Genomic DNA, 19,471 nt, shown 5'->3' with positions numbered 1-19,471 from the left:
GGAGAACTCTACTCAATTACCTATATAGGAAAAGTACCTGGAAAAGAATGAATATATGGATAGGTATAACTGAATCACTTTGCTATACACTGAAACTAACTCCTAATAATTATTGGGAGTAATTATATTCCCGAAAAGTATTGGAGTATACTTTTTATTGGGAGTATAATTTTTATTTATACTCCCAATAAAAATTTTTTAAATGCACATGTTCCCATGGGATAGATGCAAAGAGGGAGGAAGGAAGGGCAGATATGCAATGGTATGAACAATTTGGCAGGGAGTATGGCACAGAAGCTCAGGATAGGTGAGTTTCAGTGAGTACCAGAAGAATGGGAAGGAAAAGGCTTTAAATATCTACTAAGCTCCTATAATATGATAGTAGATTTTCATACGTCTTCTCATTCAATCTTCATAATGACTCTGTGAGGCTGTTACCATGAGGAAACTGAGGCCCAGAGAACTAAGTAAATTGCTCAAGTTCACAAAGCAAGGAAATAGCATAGCCTGGATTAGAGCCCAGATCGTTCTGGCTCCAGGGTTGATTCTCCTTTCTTTGTCCCAAGCTGTTTCTTAGCAACAAGGCTCTCAGTGGAGGCCTTGAGCACAAACAACATACAAATGGGCAATAGATGGGGCCGTTAAGTGCTAGTCACTCAGTCATGTCCAGCTCTTTGTGACCCCATGCACTGTAGCCCCAGGCTCCTCTGTTCTAGGATTCTAGGCAAGAATCCTAGAGTGGGTTGCCATTCTCTTCACCATGGGATCATCACAACCGAGGAATCAAACCTGGGTCTCCTGTATTGCAGGCAGATTCTTTACCACCTGAGCCACCAGGGAAGCCCCATACATTTCTCATATCTTTATGAGAGGAGGGAGGTTTGCAACTTGGAGCTGGAGACTAACTCCTGCATGCTAAGTCACTTCAATTGTGTCCAACTGACCCAATGGACTGTAGCCTGCCAGGCTTCTCTGTCCATGGGCTTCTCCAGGCAAGAATACTGGAGTGGATTGCCATGCCCTTCTCCAAGGGATCTTCGTGACCCAGGGAATCAAGCCCACATCTTTGTCTCCTGCATTGGTAGATGGGTTCTTTACCACTAGTGCCACCTGGGAAGTCCAGGTGTAAAAGTAAAATGGAATTAAGGGAGGGGCTTTGGAGGGATTTTGTTGATTTCCCAGATAACCTGGGACTCCAGCCCAACATGTACAAGAGCCTCGGGCTAGGAACCAAGGTGCTCACCACAGCTCTGCTAGTAACTGACTAGTGATGCCACAGCTCTACTAGTAACTAAGTAGTGATGTCACCCAGCTCTACTAATAGTTAAGTAGTGATGGCCCAGGATGTCCGTCACATAACCTCTTCAGGGTTCCATTTCCTCTACTGTAAAATTAATCTGTTGATAGGGTGACTTAAGACCTAGGCATCCCTGAGGTGTTGAGGATCTTCAGAAAGTAACAGCAAAATACACTATTCTCTGCTTATCAAACTGTTACAGTCCAAGGCCCTTCCTGAGGAGCTAAGCATCTCCAGACAGTTCTGTCAGCCTGAAGATTGCTTCTTTCCCCATGTCCTTTGTCTCTATGGGTTAGGGTAGGTGATAAATATTGATCAAAGCAGGGGTCCCCAACCTCCAGGCTGCAGACTGGTACTTCCTGTCAGATCAGCAGCAGCATTAAGTTAGAAATAAAGTGCACAGTATACGTGCTGAACTTGAATCATCCTGAAACCATCCCCCTCACTCCCGATCTGTGGAAAAATTGTTTTCCATGAAATCCGTCCCTAGTGCCAGAAAGGTTGGGGGCTGCTGGACTAAAGCACTGACGCTTGGCTGAGGGAAGAATATAACCGCACACTTGAGCATAACGCCCTGTGAGTGGGGGGTCAGCCTCAGTGCTCTAGGAAGACATTTTTTCCTCAATCAACGAAAATGGACCAAGGCTCCACACTCGGGGCCTGGCACTGTGCTAGATGCCACGGATCCAGGAGAAAACTGGCAGCCAGAAAAGCATGGAACAAATAATTAGGCAAGTAAGTAAGTAACAGCAGTTGCATTGCATTCTAAGGTCCTCAGAGAGCCATGCCAGGGTTCAGACACGGTAGTCACATAGGCAGGTTTGTGAATTAGAGATGGCAGGAATGGAGGCAGAGAGGCCAGTTAGAAAGTACACTGCAACTGGCCTGGAGACACTTGAGGCTCTGAAAGAAAGCGGGGCTGGTGGGGACATTGACAGACGGACGTTGTCGGGAAGGAGAGAGAGCACGGCCACGTGACAGGAAGGCACCCCCGCGGCTGGCATTCCTGGGCGAGAGGGTGATTAATACTAATCACCACACACGGGACTCGCTTGTTTCACCCACCCAGGGAGGCAAGATGCCAAGAGGCACAGGTGTTCCATCCCATCAAAGGCAGCCTCTGCCTCTCCTGATTGCATGAACAGGCCTCCTACGTTCCTGCCTCTCAGCATCAAGTCTGACCCACAGGGAGTCCTGGCTTCCCATTCGGGGTGCCCTCCTCAGAGAGGCAGAAAGTCTGCAGGGGTCCGAGAAGGGATGAGGGCTCCTTATGGGAATTGTCATTCAGGTTCCCTCACGTCCCAGAAGGGCTGTGGGTCCAACCCGTGGGCCCTGCATCCTGTAATCTCCACTTGCTCTGCGCCTGCTCGCTACCATCTGTTTCCTATCCAGGCTGAGCACGAGCTTGCGCGTGTGGTCACCATCTTGCAGAAAAATTCCTCTGCCAACAAATGGGAAATTGTTCCATTTTATCCATGCCCCTTCCCCCTTTTTGACTGACTTCCGGAATGGGCATTGAAAATATCGACCCTTTCTTTCAGGCCTCCTTCAGCTCCAAGGAGCATATAAGGACACAAAATTCCCCTTGATGTCCATACTTTGTTGAAAGAGTGGGGGACCTCATGGCGCATATACAAGGGCCAAACCAAAATAGGAAATATGAGCAAAGTGGTTGCATCCTTTTGCAATCAACTATTATAAAAACTGGCCATCTCCTGTTCAGCAAGAAACCATGGAGTTTCCACCAGGCCCAGTTTTATTTTACATAATTATAACCATCTCGGCATGTCAATTAAGATAGAATGTTACCTTTGGGATGGGATCAATTAGGGCCCTGAAGATTGAATTTGGAATCATGATTAGCCTGTTTTACATTTTGCCTTCATTTTCTAAAATATACAATTGTCTGATTCAGCCCAATTTTTAAAAACATTTTGTAAACTTATTTATTTTTTTAAGCCAAAACAGACGTGGGAGGCCTATTAGTAACAGGAACCATAGGAAAATGGAGGATGGGGGTGGTGGGGTTGCTATTTGATTAGAGTCAATTCTTAAATTTCCACAGCAAGAAAATATTGAATGTGCTGTAATGGTTGCTGGATTTTCTTAAGAACTGAAATCATTACACTCTGGCTGCAATCCAAGTTCTTCCCTTTTTTTAGGTTACAATTTGAAACGGTGCAGAACATGCTATAGGGTTGTAGTCATTCATGTAATGTCATTGAATCGAGCTTCTGGAAATAGACAAAGGACTTTGTGTCCCGAAATGTTCTTCTGGCGGAAAATTGATAGCAGTCTGAGATATGCTATTACTGGGTTTGGTTCTGCCTCCAAATTTGTGCTGACTAAAGTGATTTCATGAGGGAGAGAGAAAAGGAGAGAGCAAGAGGGAAAATGGCTAAATGAACTTGCAACTGTGTGGGGAAGCTAAATACTTAAAACAAGTGCTGCATGGAAGAAAAGCACACATTTCCCAGCAGAGATGCATGAGTTTTTTCAGGGGTCACCAAAATTACGTGAACCTTTTTGCTTGCTTTGCTTAAGTTGTTGTTGCCCAAATGGAGCTGATGAACAGGCAAATGCCTGACACGAAACCCCTGGGTAATTCCCCCAAGCCTTCCCCTCCCATCCCTGCCCTCTGCAGCGTCTTCCCGTTCATTGTCACCCCTTGTCTGGAGCTCTCACCAGACTCATCAGGACGGCAAGCCAAGTCCAGCTTCACCAGTCAGGGATGCAGCCTGAATGCAAATCAAGCTTTGCCCTGGATGCTCCAGCCAGGACACATGGTGTTGGGTACAAACCAGTGCCTAGCTCATTCTTTGCCCCCCAAGTCCTTTCCAAGATGCACCATCTTCATCACTATCGTCCCTTTCGAAAGAAAAAGTTAGAGATGTTTTGCGCATGATGTGAAAGACATGTCAATAAACCCCCTTTCCACATAAATAGCACATCAAAATATTACCAAATAATGCTGCTGACTTTGCCAGCAGGCAGAGGATTCCATCTGGAGATAATATCTTCCAACTGAGAGGCGTCCAAGGTGCCCTTTCCTAGGCAACGGGCAAGTTGACCGCTCTGTAGCTGAATCCCATCCTCTCTGAACACACAGGCTCTCAGCAATTCCCTCCTCTTTGGTCAGGTCCAGACCACCTGCTCCTGGACCTGGAGTCACCTGCTCCCCTCCAAAATGAACTCATTGATCCTCTTTCCTCTGTGACAGCCACATGATCTCTTTCTGACCACCCTCCAGTAACATCCAGGTATCCTCCAGAGGTCCCCGAAGAAACAAGTACTGATGCTAATAAGGTGCAGAGCTGGCTGGTTGGTTGCTGGCTCACTGAACCGATACTGTCCTCATGGGTGCTTCTCTCAACCCAGTGACAATAGCCAAACCCACTGTTGGGTCAGCTCTCTAAGGCATCAGAAGTGACACCTTCTGAACCAAGCCTTCTCCACTTTCCCCTAACTCTTGGGCCTTTCCTTCTGTGAATTCCTCTGTGATTCCAGTCCAGGCTGCATAGAGATTCTCTTTATTGTTCTCAATTGCCACTAAACATTTATCATGTGCAAAGGACAGTAGAGTAACAAAGGACTCCACAGGGGTCCCTCATGTCCATATAATCCACTACTTACTCTGCTGAGGTCTGAAAGTTTCTGAGACATTTCAGAGGGGCTCGTGCTCTTCTCACTGTCACCCAGGTCTCCTGGCTCCGTTGAGTAAGTGCCATTGCTTCTTGGGCTGCTGTCCAATCTGGTCAGGAAAGAGGTCATTTCTACTCATTTAAAAGTTCTTGCAAAGCATATACAAGTTCAGTAGATTTTTGGAAGAAATTGCTGGGAGTGCAGAAAGAAGAGAAGGGAGCAGTATTACAGAAACACAACATCATGCAAACCATTAAACATAAAAGCCAGGACCCTCTCGCCGGCAGAGCATTTCAGTGGTACTTCTCTCAGCCTTCTTGTAGCTCATTCATTGCCTTCTCACCAACTCAGCCTCACCCCTTTGTACTCCTCTCTTCTCCTCTCTCTCAGGAGAAAGAAAATCTTATTCCTGAGATGCAACAGTTTGAACCATTCCTCTTTTTGAGGGGGTTGTGGAAGGATACAGAAAGTTAAGCTAACATCACTCCTACCCTTTGATTTCAAATACCCTTAGTGAACCACAAGGTTGCGAACCACAAACAAAAACAGTTTATTCCCTAAGGAAAATGTTAGTACCAACTGTTAAAATTATAACTATGTTGCCTTACTGCACAAAGAGGTATTATACCATTGGATTCAGCATCACCTGCTATTTTCTGTACACTCTATGCACATGGCACCGAGCTAAGCTTCCAAGCAGAAAAATTTACTTACTCCTCACCATTTACTGTGGTGTAGAAACTGACCCTGGGAGTGATTCCCTTGTCCAGCGCTATCCAGATCAGTCAAACTATCAGACCTATTCTCTTAGTCAATAAGTAGCTATCTCCCACCATTCAGCAAGTATGAGTTTTTTGCAAAGCACTATGAAAATTACAAAGTTTAAAAAACAGGATCCCCACATCAAGTGACTTATAATGTAGTAAACCATTAGAAAGGGAAAGAGTTACCCAGGTTTGAGAACAGATCTGGATTTGAGCTACATTACGAGTTTGTTGGATGACACTGAGCAAGTTACTCAACCTTTCTGAGCCTTATGCGCCTCAAATATAAAATGGAAATTGTAGCAGGACAGCCCTCCTTATGTTGCTTGGGGGACTCAAGGAGATAAGACATAGAAAGCAGTCAGTGCAGTGCTAGGCACACAAGGAATCAGGAATAGATGTTACCTTTCCTTATGATGTTATAGTGAATATGTTTTACAGCTTGCTTTGTGGATTTAGCATTTCATAATGAGGATCTTCCTGCTGCTGAATACTGTTCTAAACATCATTTAGATGATGACTTAATGTCTTATTATATGGACATAACATAATTTACCTCACTATTCCCTTGCTTTATTTATCTATTGTGTAATATTTTTTAATTATATTTGTTTCTTTTTAATAGATGGATGATGGCCTTGCGTATATTGGTTTAATTTCTGCCATTTATCAACATGAATTATCCATAGGTGTACATATGCCCCCTCCCTCTTGAAACTCCGTTCCACCTCCCACCCTTTCCCCCCCCCCCCAGGCTGTTACAGAGCCCCTGTTTATGTTCCCTGAGTCATACTGCAAATTTCTATTGGCTATCTATTTTACATTGGGTAATATTATTGTCTTCCGAATATATATGATGTCTTTATACATTAAGGCTATTAGGTTTTTCTTCATATTTGTTGCATTACCTAAATAATTTTTTCAGACAAGGTTTTATTGGGCCCCTGCTACAGCATGGGGAAGCAAGAACAAGTAACAGGTTACCTTGCTCACTCATGGGACAGAGCAGAGTCGGGGGTGGGGGGAGAAGGGAACACGAGCTTGCTGCAATGCTTGCCCTTTACTTTTGCTTCAGATTTTTTGACCTACAGGTATTAGTCAGTTTTTATGTAGTTAAGCCTATCTAAATTTTCCTTCATGATTCCTCCTATTAATTTTAAGCTTAAAATATCCTTCCTACAAAGAGATCAGAGGGCTATTCATCAACAATTTTTTAGTCTAAAGATACATTTTTCAATATAAAGTGATTCACAAACTAAATAGAGTCTAAAATTTAATGTTAGTGGTCTTTTCTATTCATGAGCAACTTCAATATCCCATGACTTGAAGTAACTTGTAATTGCTAATAAGGACTTTTTTCATAAGGTAGTTTCAGGGATTAAATCAAATTGAGTCACATCCTGGGAGTCCTTGGTGAGTTAGTCTGCAGAGATTTCTAGGCCCTGAGAAGTCACCCAGATCTCCAAGCATGCTCTCATCAGTGTCAAAGCTCTGCTCCCTGTTTTCCCTGAAATTCAGCGGGGTTTGTGGGAAAGACTCTGGAGTGAGGCTGACCCAAGTTCAGAGCTCAGCCCTGCCCTGAACAGTATAATCACCTAAGTGTGTACCAGGTACATCCTCTGAGCCTCCATTTCCTCACTTAGAAAATGGAAGAAAATGATGAAACCAACTTTAGAGACTGACTGTGGAGAGTGAATAAGATAATGCATGTAGGGACATCCCTGGTCATCCAGTGGTTAAGATTCCATGCTTCCAAGGCAGGGAGCTCAGGTTTGATCCCTTGTAGATGAACTAGGATCCCTCATACCAAGTGGTGTGGCCCCCCAAAAAATTTTTTAGGTAAAATAATGCATGTAAATCTCTTAGGACAATGTGTGCAGGCTAAGTCCTTTCAGTCCTGTCTGACTCTTTGGAACCCTATGAACTGTACTGTACCAGGCTCTTTTGTCCATGGGATTCTCCAGGCAAGAATACTGAAGTGGGTTGCCTCCTCCAGGAGATCTTCCCAACACAGGGATCAAACCCACATCTCTTGTCTCCTGCATTGACAGGCGGGGTCTTTACCATTAGCACCACCTGGGAAGATGACCATGGTTGTTCTCAAAGTCCGGTTGTCCAGCACACTGTGGAGTAAGATCTCTCATCAAAGCAGGGGACCTCCAACGTCAGGATAAGTCTAACCTTGTAGCAGACTCAGTTCAGTTCAGTCACTCAGTCATGTCCGACTCTGTGACCCCATGGACCGCAGCACACCAGGCTTCCCTGTCCATCACCAAATCCCGGAGCTTCCTCAAACTCATGTCCATTGAATCAGTGATGCCATCCAACCATCTCATCTTCTGTTGTCCCTTTCTTCTCCTGCCTTCAATCTTTCCTAGCATTAGGGTCTTTTCTAATGAATCAGCTCTTCCATCAGGTGGCCAAAGTACTGGACTTTCAACTTCAGCATCAGTCCTTCCAATGAATATTCAGGACTGATTTCCTTTAGGATTGACTGGCTGGATCTCCTTGCAGTCCAAGGGACTCTCAAGAGTCTTCTCCAACACCACAGTTCAAAAGCATCAATTCTTCAGCTTTCAGCTTTCTTTATAGTCCAACTCTCACATCCATACATGACTACTAGAAAAACCATAGCTTTGATTAGACAGACCTTTGTGGCAAAGTAACATCTCTGCTTTTTTAATATGCTGTCTAGGTTGGTTATAAGTTTTCTTCCAAGGAGCAAGCATCTTTTAATTTCACAGCTGCAGTCACTATCTGCAGTGATTTTGAAGCCCAAAAAAATAAAGTCTCTCACTGTTTCCACTGTTTCCCCATCTATTTCCCATGAAGTGATGGGACCAGATGCCGTGACCTTAGTTTTCTGAATGTTGAGCTTTAAGCCAATTTTTTCACTCTCCTCTTTCACTTTCTTCTTTGCTTTCTGCCATAAGGGTTGTGTCATCTGCATATCTGAGGTTATTGATATTTCTCCTGGCAATCTTGATTCCAGCTTGTATTTCATCAAGCCCAGAGGTTCTCATGATGTACTCTGCATATAAGTTAAATAAACAGGGTGACAATATACAGCTCTGACATACTCCTTTCCCTATTTTGAACCAGTCTGTTGTTCCATGTCCAGTTCTAACTGTTGCTTCTTGACCTGCATACATATTTCTCAGGAGGCAGGTCAGGTGGTCTGGTATTCCCATCTCTTTAAGAACTTTCCACAGTTTGTTATGATACACACAGCCAAAGGCTTTGACATAGTCAGTAAAGCAGAAGTAGATGTTAGTCTGTCAGAGAAGGACATGGCACCCCACACCAGTACACTTGCCCGGAAAATCCCATGGATGGAGGGGGCTGTTAGACTACAGTCCATGGGGTAGCGAAGAGTTGGACACGACTGAGCGATTTCACTTTCACTTTTCACTTTCATGCACTGGAGAAGGAAATAGCAACCCACTCCAGTATTCTTGCCTGGAGAATCCCAGGGATGGGGGAGCCCGGTGGGCTACTGTCTATGGGGTCGCACAGAGTCGGACACGACTGACGCAACTTAGCAGCAGCAGCAGCAGATGGTTAGTCTGTAGCAGACTAGAGTAGCAGAAAACTGGAAAGACTGGGTCCAAAACAGAATGCATTCATTTCCTAGGGCAACTCTAACAAATTGCCATAAACTGGGTGGCTTAAAACACCAGAAATATATTCTTTCACAGCTTTGGAGGCCAGAAGTCTGAAATCAAGGGGTCAGCAGATCTGGAGCTCTCCTGGCTTCCAGTGGCTACCAACAACACTTGATGCTCTTTGGCTTGTGAATACATCACTCCAGTCTCTGCTTCCATCTTCACATCACCCACCCATGCCTGTCTTCTCCTTCTCCTCTAGGGACACATACCATGGGAATTAGTCCTACTCAGATCATCCAGGATTGTCTAATCTTGAGAACCTCGGTTACAACTGCAGAACAGTTTTTTCCAAGTAAGATCACCTATACAGGTTCTGAGTAGATATATATTTTAGGGGGAGGGGGCCACCATTAAACCCACTCTAAAGTGCATCCCCTCCCCCTCCATGAAATGAAAGAGATGAGGAATAGGGAGGTAATATTCAGCATTATAAGATTATATCCTTGAAAATCAAATGATCATTAGCAAGTGACAGCATTTTAATCATCTCTTTCCAATATCCAAATCAATAGAAATATTGAAATGTGTTAAAGCGAGAAGGGTAAAAATAATTCCAGACTCACTGGATCAAAAAGCACAACCTTGGAGAAATCCAAAGTCACCTGCTGAAAATTCCAAATGTAAGAGTCAGGAAATTTCATAGTTGATTTTGCAAAGGTATTCCCAGCCTCACAGGGATTTCTGGATTCTTTCTGCTGCTGGTATCTCTGATGATTAGAAAGGAGGATCCTAGGCAGGAAAGTGTCAAGGTGTCCCTGAAGATGCCAATGCTTTGTAAATACTAAAAAGGAAACATGCCAAACAGAAAGGGAAACAAGCCCCTCCATTACCCTCCCTAAAAGATATCTCCTGCCAAATGAAATAAAATGTTTATGTTGTGTGCGCCATGTTTATATATCTTCTCATCCTCCTTCCTGGTGAGTGTTTTGCAAATCGATTAAGGTCGTTACAACTGTGACTCCTCAATTTCAAGCCCTGTTTTCGTTTATCCAGATCAATTTCAAGTGACCTCTAAGGGATTCATCTTTATTCGGATTTTGTAATGCTCAAAAAATGTTACTTTTATTTAAAAAACTGCTAGAGGAGAAACTTAATGACTTATTATCTGTGGTGTTATTTGCAAATATAAAGGGAATTTCAAGTCCAGAAAATAACCAGATCTGACAGTTGGTTCATATAAATTATTCAGCCTTTCCTCAGTATATAGATAAATAACAAACACTTAGCATCCCTTACGTGTATTTACCTAATTTTGTATGAACAAGTCTTTGAACCCTTGTTACAACTGTGATTACTCAATTTTGAGCCCCATTTTCTTTTGAGGGGGGCTTGAAAAAAATCCCCATTTTCATGCTTTTCAGCAAATATTGCTGAGTGCCTACACTGCACTGTTCATGTACTACTGAGGGGGTGAGTTGGAGAGTCAGATGCATGCCTAGTGGTACCCAAAATAGGCTGCTCAACCTCTTCTAGATCTCCTGAAGTGATTGGGGTATTTATTATGCTTCCAGTGTAGCCCAAACCATTGTTCAACTTTCCCAGTGTCCACAGGAGACAAATGGAAAGCAGATTGCTGGAGCCACCCCAATAATTCTGATTTGTCTAGTCTCCTGAGGACCCAGAGACCTGCAATATTCACATCTACCTCAGCTGACTCTAGCGCAGGTGCTTCCCAGGTGGTCCACAGACTGTGTTTTGAAAACCATCCAGTGGGAAGGGAGTGCCAATCATGCTGCTAGACCTGATTTATGTTGGCTCATGGCCTACGCAAAACTGAGCCTCCCGCTGGCAAATTGCAGGACTAGAACAGATCCCCCAGATAATATCCCTGGAATTTCTACCCACTGTCAAGCAGAAGAAATCCTGTCTACCCTGTGGAGTCACACAGAAGAATCTGAGTCCATTTCCTCATCAGTTGTTTATTGAATGTCGATTATATGCCAAGGTGCTTGGTGCAGAAGCTACAGCCAAGAACAAAACAGTCAAAATCCCACAACCTTACATTCAAGTGGAAGAATGACTCTCAGTTTTCCTCCTCTAGTTTCATGCATGCGCACATTCATCCATTTCACAACATGGATCAAACTAAGCAAGATGAGAAGTAACAATCCTACCTTCTAAAGGGCCTGCAGTCCAGACAGGAAGACAGACAAATAAAAACCTGTAAAATAATGTATTAAGTGCAAAGATGGAAGAGTTCAACAGTGTTATGAGAACTTAGAAAGGGTTAACAAAGGAAAGTTATCCAGAAGGAGTGACACTAGACCTAAACCTTGAGGACAAGTAGTAGATCACCAAAGTCACAGAACATCTGCATGCATGCAGGCTAAGTCACTTCAGTGGTGTCAGACCCTTTGTGACCCCATGGACTGTAGCCCCCCAGGCTCCTCTGTCCACGGGGATTCTCCAGGCAAGCATGCTGGAGTGGACTACCATGCCCTCCTCCAGGGGATCTTCCCGACCCAAGGATCAAAACTATGTCTCCTGTGCCTCTTGCATTGCCGGCAGATGCTTTGCCACTGAGCTTCCCGGGGAGCCCCGACAGGCACATCTACATGAGAGGAAAAAACTAGATGGAACACAATGTGATTGAAGCAAGAGTGGGGAGGTAAAGACAGAGGGATGACACACAGACCCCTGTGCGTGGGCAGGGACCCCCGAGGATGAATACCAGATGTTACTCTGAAGGCCATGAGAAGCCGGTGAAAGGTGTTAAGAAAAATGAGGTAAACTACTCTGATTTGTGTTTCAGAAAGATCTCTCTGGATTCAGTAAAAGGGATAGAATTAGAGGCAGCATGAAGTGAGTTAAGAACTTATTACAAAAGAACAGTCCAGAGTGATAAGAGCCTGACTACAGGCCGTGAGTAGGCGGTGAAGAGGGAGGCACAGAGTTGACAGATGTTTAAGAAGAGGAATTGAGAACACTTGATGACCAATCAGGGCTTCCCAGGTGGTGCTAGTGGTAAAGAATCCACCTGCCAATGCAGGAGATGTAAGAGACACGGGTTCAATCCCTGGGTAGGGAAGATCTCCTGGAGGAGGACATGGCAACCCCCTGCAGTATCCTAGCCTAGAGAATCCCCGTGGACAGAGGAGCCTGGGGGGCTACAGTCCATAGGGTCACAAAGAGTCTGATACGACTGAAGTGACTTAGCACACATGCATGATGACCGATCAGGTGTCAGAAGTGTGAAGGAGAATGAGAGCCCCTAAAAAAACCGGATGGCAATTGCACTTCCCAAATTTCTCATTAACCTTCCTGCAGGATTAATAACCCAGTTTTTAATTTTTACATCATCCTGTTTCCTCCCACTCATATTGTTATTCAGGATAACTGAGCTGAATCAATGGGGAGCTTGACCATGGTCTCTGTGGGATGATGTACTCGTTGAAACCACCTACTTACACCTCAGTTAAGTTTAAATTATCTTCCAAGGGTCAGATCAACTTAAAAAAAAAAATTGGTGATAATCCAAGGTAGAAAATGCAAAAGAGTTGGAAATTCTTGCTGAATAACTGAAATCTAAAGTTCATACAAGCCAACTTATATCCCATGGCCTTTAGAAAATGGTGGCAGGCCGAAAGTACTCACCACAAATCTGTAAGGGGAAGGTAGGAAGGGGGCATGGTGAGAACAGGGGAAATGCAGTTGAAGAGGCGGTAACAGTAGCCTTCCATAATAGTGATAAAATTTTATTCTTACGCTGATTTTGGGCTCATGAGTGTGTTTACTTCATCATCTTATGCACTATTTGATGGGCCTGAAGTATTTCAGACAAACCTGGGATCACATTAGAGATCTGGTCACTACCTTTGTGATCTGGGCCAAAGTTTCCAGGAGACCCTTTGGATGACTCTACTTGCAAGTTGAGAGACATTTGCAGGTGTGAACTTTCCCCCCACCACGATATTGGTAGATTCTTCTTCATCAGCAGGAACCTTATGCATAGAAAATAATGCTACAGCTATTGGTTTCTTCTTGATATATTAATTACATAGATCTAGTCAATAAAAATCCTGGAAAATCCCATGGGCAGAGGAGACTGGCAGGCTACAGTCCATGGGGTCACAAAGAGTCGGACATGACTGAGCAACTTCACTTCACTTTTAGTCAATAAAACTTTGAAAGTTAAAAGAAAAAGATGAAAGGGAGACAACAAAGGTAATAATTTCAGCCAGTAGGTTACATAATGTAGCTCAATGCCCTAGACACTCTTCAGAGGGAGATGATTGAGTGATGCACACTCAGCTTCCCACTCCAACCACCCAGCAGTGCTCTCATCTGACTGTACACTGGCTTTTCTTTCAGTAGAGTGTGTGAATGATGAACTCTACAGTTTACAAAAAAAAAAAAATGATTATTTAGTAAATAAGGGATTTTGAAAACAAGAAATTTTAATTTTCCCCATCTCTCTTTCAGTTCTCTTTAGAATTTAGGCTAATTGACTATATGAATACACACACACATAATGTATGTATACTCACATATACAGCTTATGCACACACATACTCACACAACATGGCAAATGACCAAATGAACCCAATAAGGAAGAGCAATATAAAAGCACCGAATAAAGATCCCATTTTCCCTTTATTGATCAAAGGGAAGGATTCTTTTTCTTCATATTGACTTCTCCATGAAGTCTTTTGTGACCACTTTATGCATCCTGAACTTTCACTGAGGGCTGGTACTGGTACACATTGTGTTTGTGTTTACAGCCCTGACTCTACTAAGACCACAGTTACCATTCTGGTACTTGTTAAGTAAACAAGCAAATGAGTGAATTAAAAATAAAAGAAGAAAATAACAGACAAATAGATGAGTGGCTAAATAGTTTGATCAATTAATTCACAAATAAATTGTGTCCTGCCCTCATTAAAGTTATGGGTCATCCACAAAGTGAATGCATACATAAATTTCTACACATTGATTTCACAGTCAGAATCCAGGTCTGACAACATTTTCACATGTGAACACTTAGAATCAAGGCAAAAGGATTTTCCTCAACCAATATGATTACCCTTGACAATAGCAGAATAAACAGACTCATGTCAGAAATTTGTCAATTACCTTTCTGCTGCTAACAGCCACTGTGTTGATCTGCTTTATCATGAGAAGGCTTTTCACTGGGAAGTATGTTGAGGACTTCGCATGTGGCTATCTGCTAGAACACAAGCAAAGACTATTTAATGGCATACTTTTCTATCACTTTTCTGTCACAAACAAATTCAAAGGCCAACAAGTCAGCGTAGTAGTTTCCTCACTCAACAGAAAGAAATGAAGACCTAAAATTAAAACCCAGTTCAGTTATTGTTGGTTGAACAACTCGCAGCAGAAAGACTGGGCTAGGGAAATGCAAACCAACTTCTCAAGAAGTTGACAGTCTAGACAGACTTGCTGACATCTACTTTTGTTTATTTTCTCATCTATTATTTACTTACCATATACTATGAGCTAGGCACTTCTGCTAAGCCCTGATGATAGTCATAAACACAAGGGCAAATTTCATGCCTATGCAAACAAGAGAGTTTGCAGTGTGCTGCTGTTATTCAATCACTAAGTCATGTCTGACTCTTTGCCACCCCATGGACTGCAGCACACTAGGCTTCCCTGTCCTTCACTATCTCCCAGAATTTGCTTAAACTCATGTCCATCGAGTTGGTGATGCCATACAACCGTCTCATTCTCTGTTGCCCCCCTTCTCCTGCCCTCAATCTTTCCCATCATCAGGATCTTTTCCAATGAGTCAGCTTTTCACATCAGATGGCCAAAGTATTGGAGCTTCAGCATCAGTCCTTCCAATGAATATTCAGGGTTGATTTCCTTTAAGATTCACTGGTTTGATCTCTTTGCACTCCAAGGGATTCTCAAGAGTCTTCTCCAGCACTACAATTTGAAAGTATCAATTCTTTGGCACTTAGCCTTCTTTATGGTCCAACTCTCATATCCCTCTATGATTACTGAAAAAACCATAGCTCTGACTATACAGACCTTTGTTGGCAAAATGACATCTCTGATTTTTAATACACTGTCTAGATTTGTCAAGCATAGACAAACCTAGACTGCAGTGCAGTAGGTAAGGCAAATACTAAGCCATAAGCACACCTACAAATACAAAAGTATAAATATTCTTAAATATTCCATAGGAAAACAATGAGATTCTATAAAAGAGAATGATAGGGGAAACATGCTTTAAAAGGAGAGTGCTCAGAAGAGACCTGAGAAAGTATCATTTGTGCTGCCCCCTACCTGTGACAAGGCATAGTCTTAGCAATTAGATGCAGAAAGTTCTGTGGGTGTATAGATTAAAAGACATTTACCTGCAGCTAAGGGACCCTTCCCAGAAGAGGCACCAGTTTGGGGTCTCCTGGCAGGATGAGCAGAGATTTGGTATGGGGAGAAAATTAACAAGTATGAGAAACAGCAAGTTGTTGAGTACAGCTAAGGGACAAGGTACAAGGGATGATCAAAAACGACCAGATGATGAAGAGCTTAAAATGCCAGGCCAAGGAATTTCAGCATAATTTTATAGGCAGTAAGTCAGGAGGAAGGCTTGTGATCAGGGTGTGGGATGCTCATATCTGTGCATTTCAAAGCTCAGAATGCAGATGACTGAGGAGAGGATTGCACGGAGGGACAGACTAAAGGTGGGCAGGACAACTAGATCCCCCGTGAGATCAGCAAATGTAAACAGAACTGCCGTGGTCCACGTGAGGTTGCTGAGGACCTGAAATGGGACAGCGGTACAATAATGAGGGGATACGACAAACAGCAAATGTTGGCAAGGTGATTTGCCTGCCTGGCTGGCTGTAGTCCAGTCCTTATTGGCCTTAGGAAGTGAGAGGGTGGTGTCTATTATATCACTAAAATCATAAAACTCTGGGACTAGGGAGATGGTGGTGTCACTAACCAGACAGAGAATCAAGAAGGGGGAGCAGGTTGAAGAAGAGATGCTTTGTTTGCTTTGGGATATGTTGGGTTTAGGGATCTGCAGGGCCCTCTGTCCAGCAACTGCATCCATTCAGATTGGTAGCACACACACATGCTGGGATGATCAAGCCAGACGCTAGTGAGCTGACTCAGCTCAGAACCGCAGGTCACTGCATGTGTTTTGTTTAGCTGATGAGTTATCACGAAGTATTAACTGTACTCAAGCCCGGGCCTTCCTAAGAACAGGCATGGGCACACCTAACCTAATATTCTCTGGGATTATTACTGCTTAATAACTCTTTATTGGGAAAATCAAATAGTTGTAACTTTTCACTGGTGTTAGAAAAGCTTGAGGGGTGAGTCATGTGCTACCCACAGAAGAACTCTGTCCACACTAGCCACATAGTAAAATTAAGTTCAGATAAAATGGTTTGAAAGAGTGTTTCATTTCAGAAAGGCTTACCTTCTTCCTCTTACTGGAAGTGAGTGTTAAAAGGCTCTGTGTCCTGCATTGTGTTTAATATAAGGGCTTCATTTTTTTCTTTAATCTTCATGAGATCGATACTAAAATTCATAAGTGGTAAAAAGCAGTTGCAGTAAACCTTTACCTTTACAGCACTTCACCATTTATGAAACACTTTGGTCAACATTACAACCCAGTAGGGTCAGGATTGCAGCCTCTCCTTTCTTTCAGAGAAACTGAGGCTCAGAGAGGTCCCAGGAGGTGCTCAAGATCACATAACTAGAGAACATCAGAGCCAAGACTGAACCTCCAGCTTTATTGTATTCGTATCACGCTGCATACATGTGTAACATTTTATAGTTTGCAATGTACTCTCATAATGTTTTAGATCTTCCCAAGAGCCCTGTGGTTGGCCATTGCTAACTCCTCTAAGGCAGAGGGCCCTGAGAGGCAAATGACTTGGTAACAATCACAAGGAGTGTGGTAGAGCCTAGATTCCAGACCCAGGCTCCCTCTATTCACTCCCCACTCTGCAGACCTCCCTCCAGGACAACCAGGGAACAGAAAGTTCTGCCAGTGGCTCTCATTACTGGCAGACAACTAGGACTTTTACTTGTCTTATCCCCCTGGACAGAAATGGCCCCCCAGAGTTCTTCCTTCTTTATGCCACACCCATAGCCTATTTGAAGCACTGAGGAAGATGCCTTTTAAAAGACTGCTCTTCAGACTTTTCAAAAGTTCCATATTTGACCCCCAAGTTGAACATCATTGCCTTCACCCATGCTTGCCACCAGATTCAACCCATTGACAGAGGCTACTGAGAGAAAAAACTCTTTGGACTCTAAAGGAAGTCAATCCAGTGAGCCAGCTGAACACTCCCGAGGGTCCACTTAGTTCATCACGTTGGGCAACACCCAGAGAATATGGGGTCACCCTGCCCAACACAGATCCTGGGAAGTAACAAATAAACTGAGTCACTCGCAGCCACTCTTATCCTGGAGCCTACTGTCAATGGATTTTGCAAATTACACTCTGAAAGCAATGAAGTGTCCAACACTTTGCAATTCTATGGACTGTAGCCTGCCAGTCTCCTCTGTCCTGGAATTCTCCAGGTAAGAATACTGGAATGGGTTGCCATTCCCTTCTCCAGGGGATCTTCCCAACACAGGGATCAAACCCTGGTCTCCCACATTGCGGGCAGATTCTTTACCATCTGAGCCACCAGGGGAGCCACTGAAATAAAAGCTAGGTTCTTACCAAACATTTCTTTAATGAAGGCAGAGTACAAGGTTTACATTTCATGGCACAAAGCAAAGCCTCCTCTCACTCTTCCTTGGGTTTCCCCAAGTTCTTTTCCCAAGAGTTGCTGCTACCTCTCTCCTCCTTCCTGAACCTTCCCCAGACTCCTCCCCACTCCCATAGCCCTCCCACCATGCCCTCTGTCTCTCCTACGTGAGATCAATTGGCATCCCTATCCACTCACCCCACTCAAGAAACCTAATAATATCACTTGGGATCTACTCTCTTTAAAACTTCAGGAACTTTTGAGCAGAGAGAGTTGGAGACAAATTCTACCACTATTGAATTATTGCTCCTGGCCCCAAATAAAAGCACAATAGTCAAAATTTTCTGTCTCAGAGTCTATGCATACTTTCTCCCTAATTCTTAAAACAGCCCTAGAAAGCAGTTATCCAGACCCATTTCACAGATGAGTATACTGAAGACTGGAACAATTAAGCTACTTACCAGCTACAGCTTGCCAAATGCAAACCCAAATCTGTCTGGCTCCAGAAAGCGTGCATCCCGTGCCACACTGCAAGGAAACAGTAACAGCAAGCTGCTTCCCCTTTGAAAGCTGCCCTCTCCCCCCACCAGCCACCCAGCTCAAACCAGCTGCAGCCCTCCCCTGCTACCCCCACATTTCCTCTGGCCAGAGGCAAAAGGAAGCTTGTTACCTTTGCAGCTGATAGACCCACTTCCTGAGCCAGCCCTGGGTGCTATGTGCACAAGGCCCAGCTCCCTCTTGCCCCTGAGACCTGCTCACCAGCCTCTAGTCACATCTGGAATGTATTTGAAATTACCTCTAACCACAACTGCAAAATAAGTTTTTTTGAGTCAAAGATTGCAAAAGATTAAGCCGGTGGCTTAGGCTCACTTGCCTAGGTTCACCCCAGGAGATCCGTATCCCTGCTTCCCCCTGCTCCCACTGACCCTGTTGGGGCAACTTAACATGGGAAGTGTGGTCTGATTGTTGTCACTTGTGAGCATGGAACTCTGAGTTCACCTCTGGAAGCATGAACTCTGCTTGCAAGTGGGGAGCAATGGGAAGCGGTCTAGGACAAGTAAGTGTCAGAGCACTCAGTTTTGGAACCAAACTGCCCCCAAGAGTGAGTCCTCCATCTGCCATTTACTATCTGGTAAGTTTGGTGAGTCACCTAAGAGCCCTGAGCCTCCGTTTCCTCGGCTGAGGAAGACAGGACCCTTAGCAGTAAAAAGATAACACCTACACCTCAAAGTCCTAAGTAAGTGTCATTTATCCATATTATGATTTCCAATGGCAGCCTCAGCTGTCTCCTGACCTTCCTGACCTTGGACCCCAAGTCTTCTAAACTGCATTGACAGATTAGTTTCGATCATCTCTCAGGTCCTTTTGTACATTGATTTTCTATGTAGCAACCTCCATTTTGCTTCTTTTTCCCTGCTT

At 43.8% G+C, this 19,471-nt stretch overlaps 1 long non-coding RNA gene across 1 annotated transcript; it reads right to left on the bottom strand.

Annotated features, from left to right (window-relative positions):
- Positions 1-4,934: 4,934 nt before the first annotated feature.
- On the bottom strand, positions 4,935-18,577 carry LOC139035064 (uncharacterized). The gene is made up of 3 exons (XR_011487578.1): positions 18,514-18,577; positions 14,445-14,538; positions 4,935-5,048 (listed from the first exon to the last, which is right to left on the bottom strand). It is a non-coding gene; the product is annotated as an uncharacterized lncRNA (long non-coding RNA).
- Positions 18,578-19,471: the final 894 nt, after the last annotated feature.

The sequence above is a fragment of the Odocoileus virginianus genome, chromosome 5, assembly GCF_023699985.2.
Source record: "Odocoileus virginianus isolate 20LAN1187 ecotype Illinois chromosome 5, Ovbor_1.2, whole genome shotgun sequence".
NCBI classification, from domain to species: domain Eukaryota; kingdom Metazoa; phylum Chordata; class Mammalia; order Artiodactyla; family Cervidae; genus Odocoileus; species Odocoileus virginianus.
Note: the sequence above shows the minus strand (reverse complement) of the source record. Positions and strands in the feature narration are given on the sequence as shown.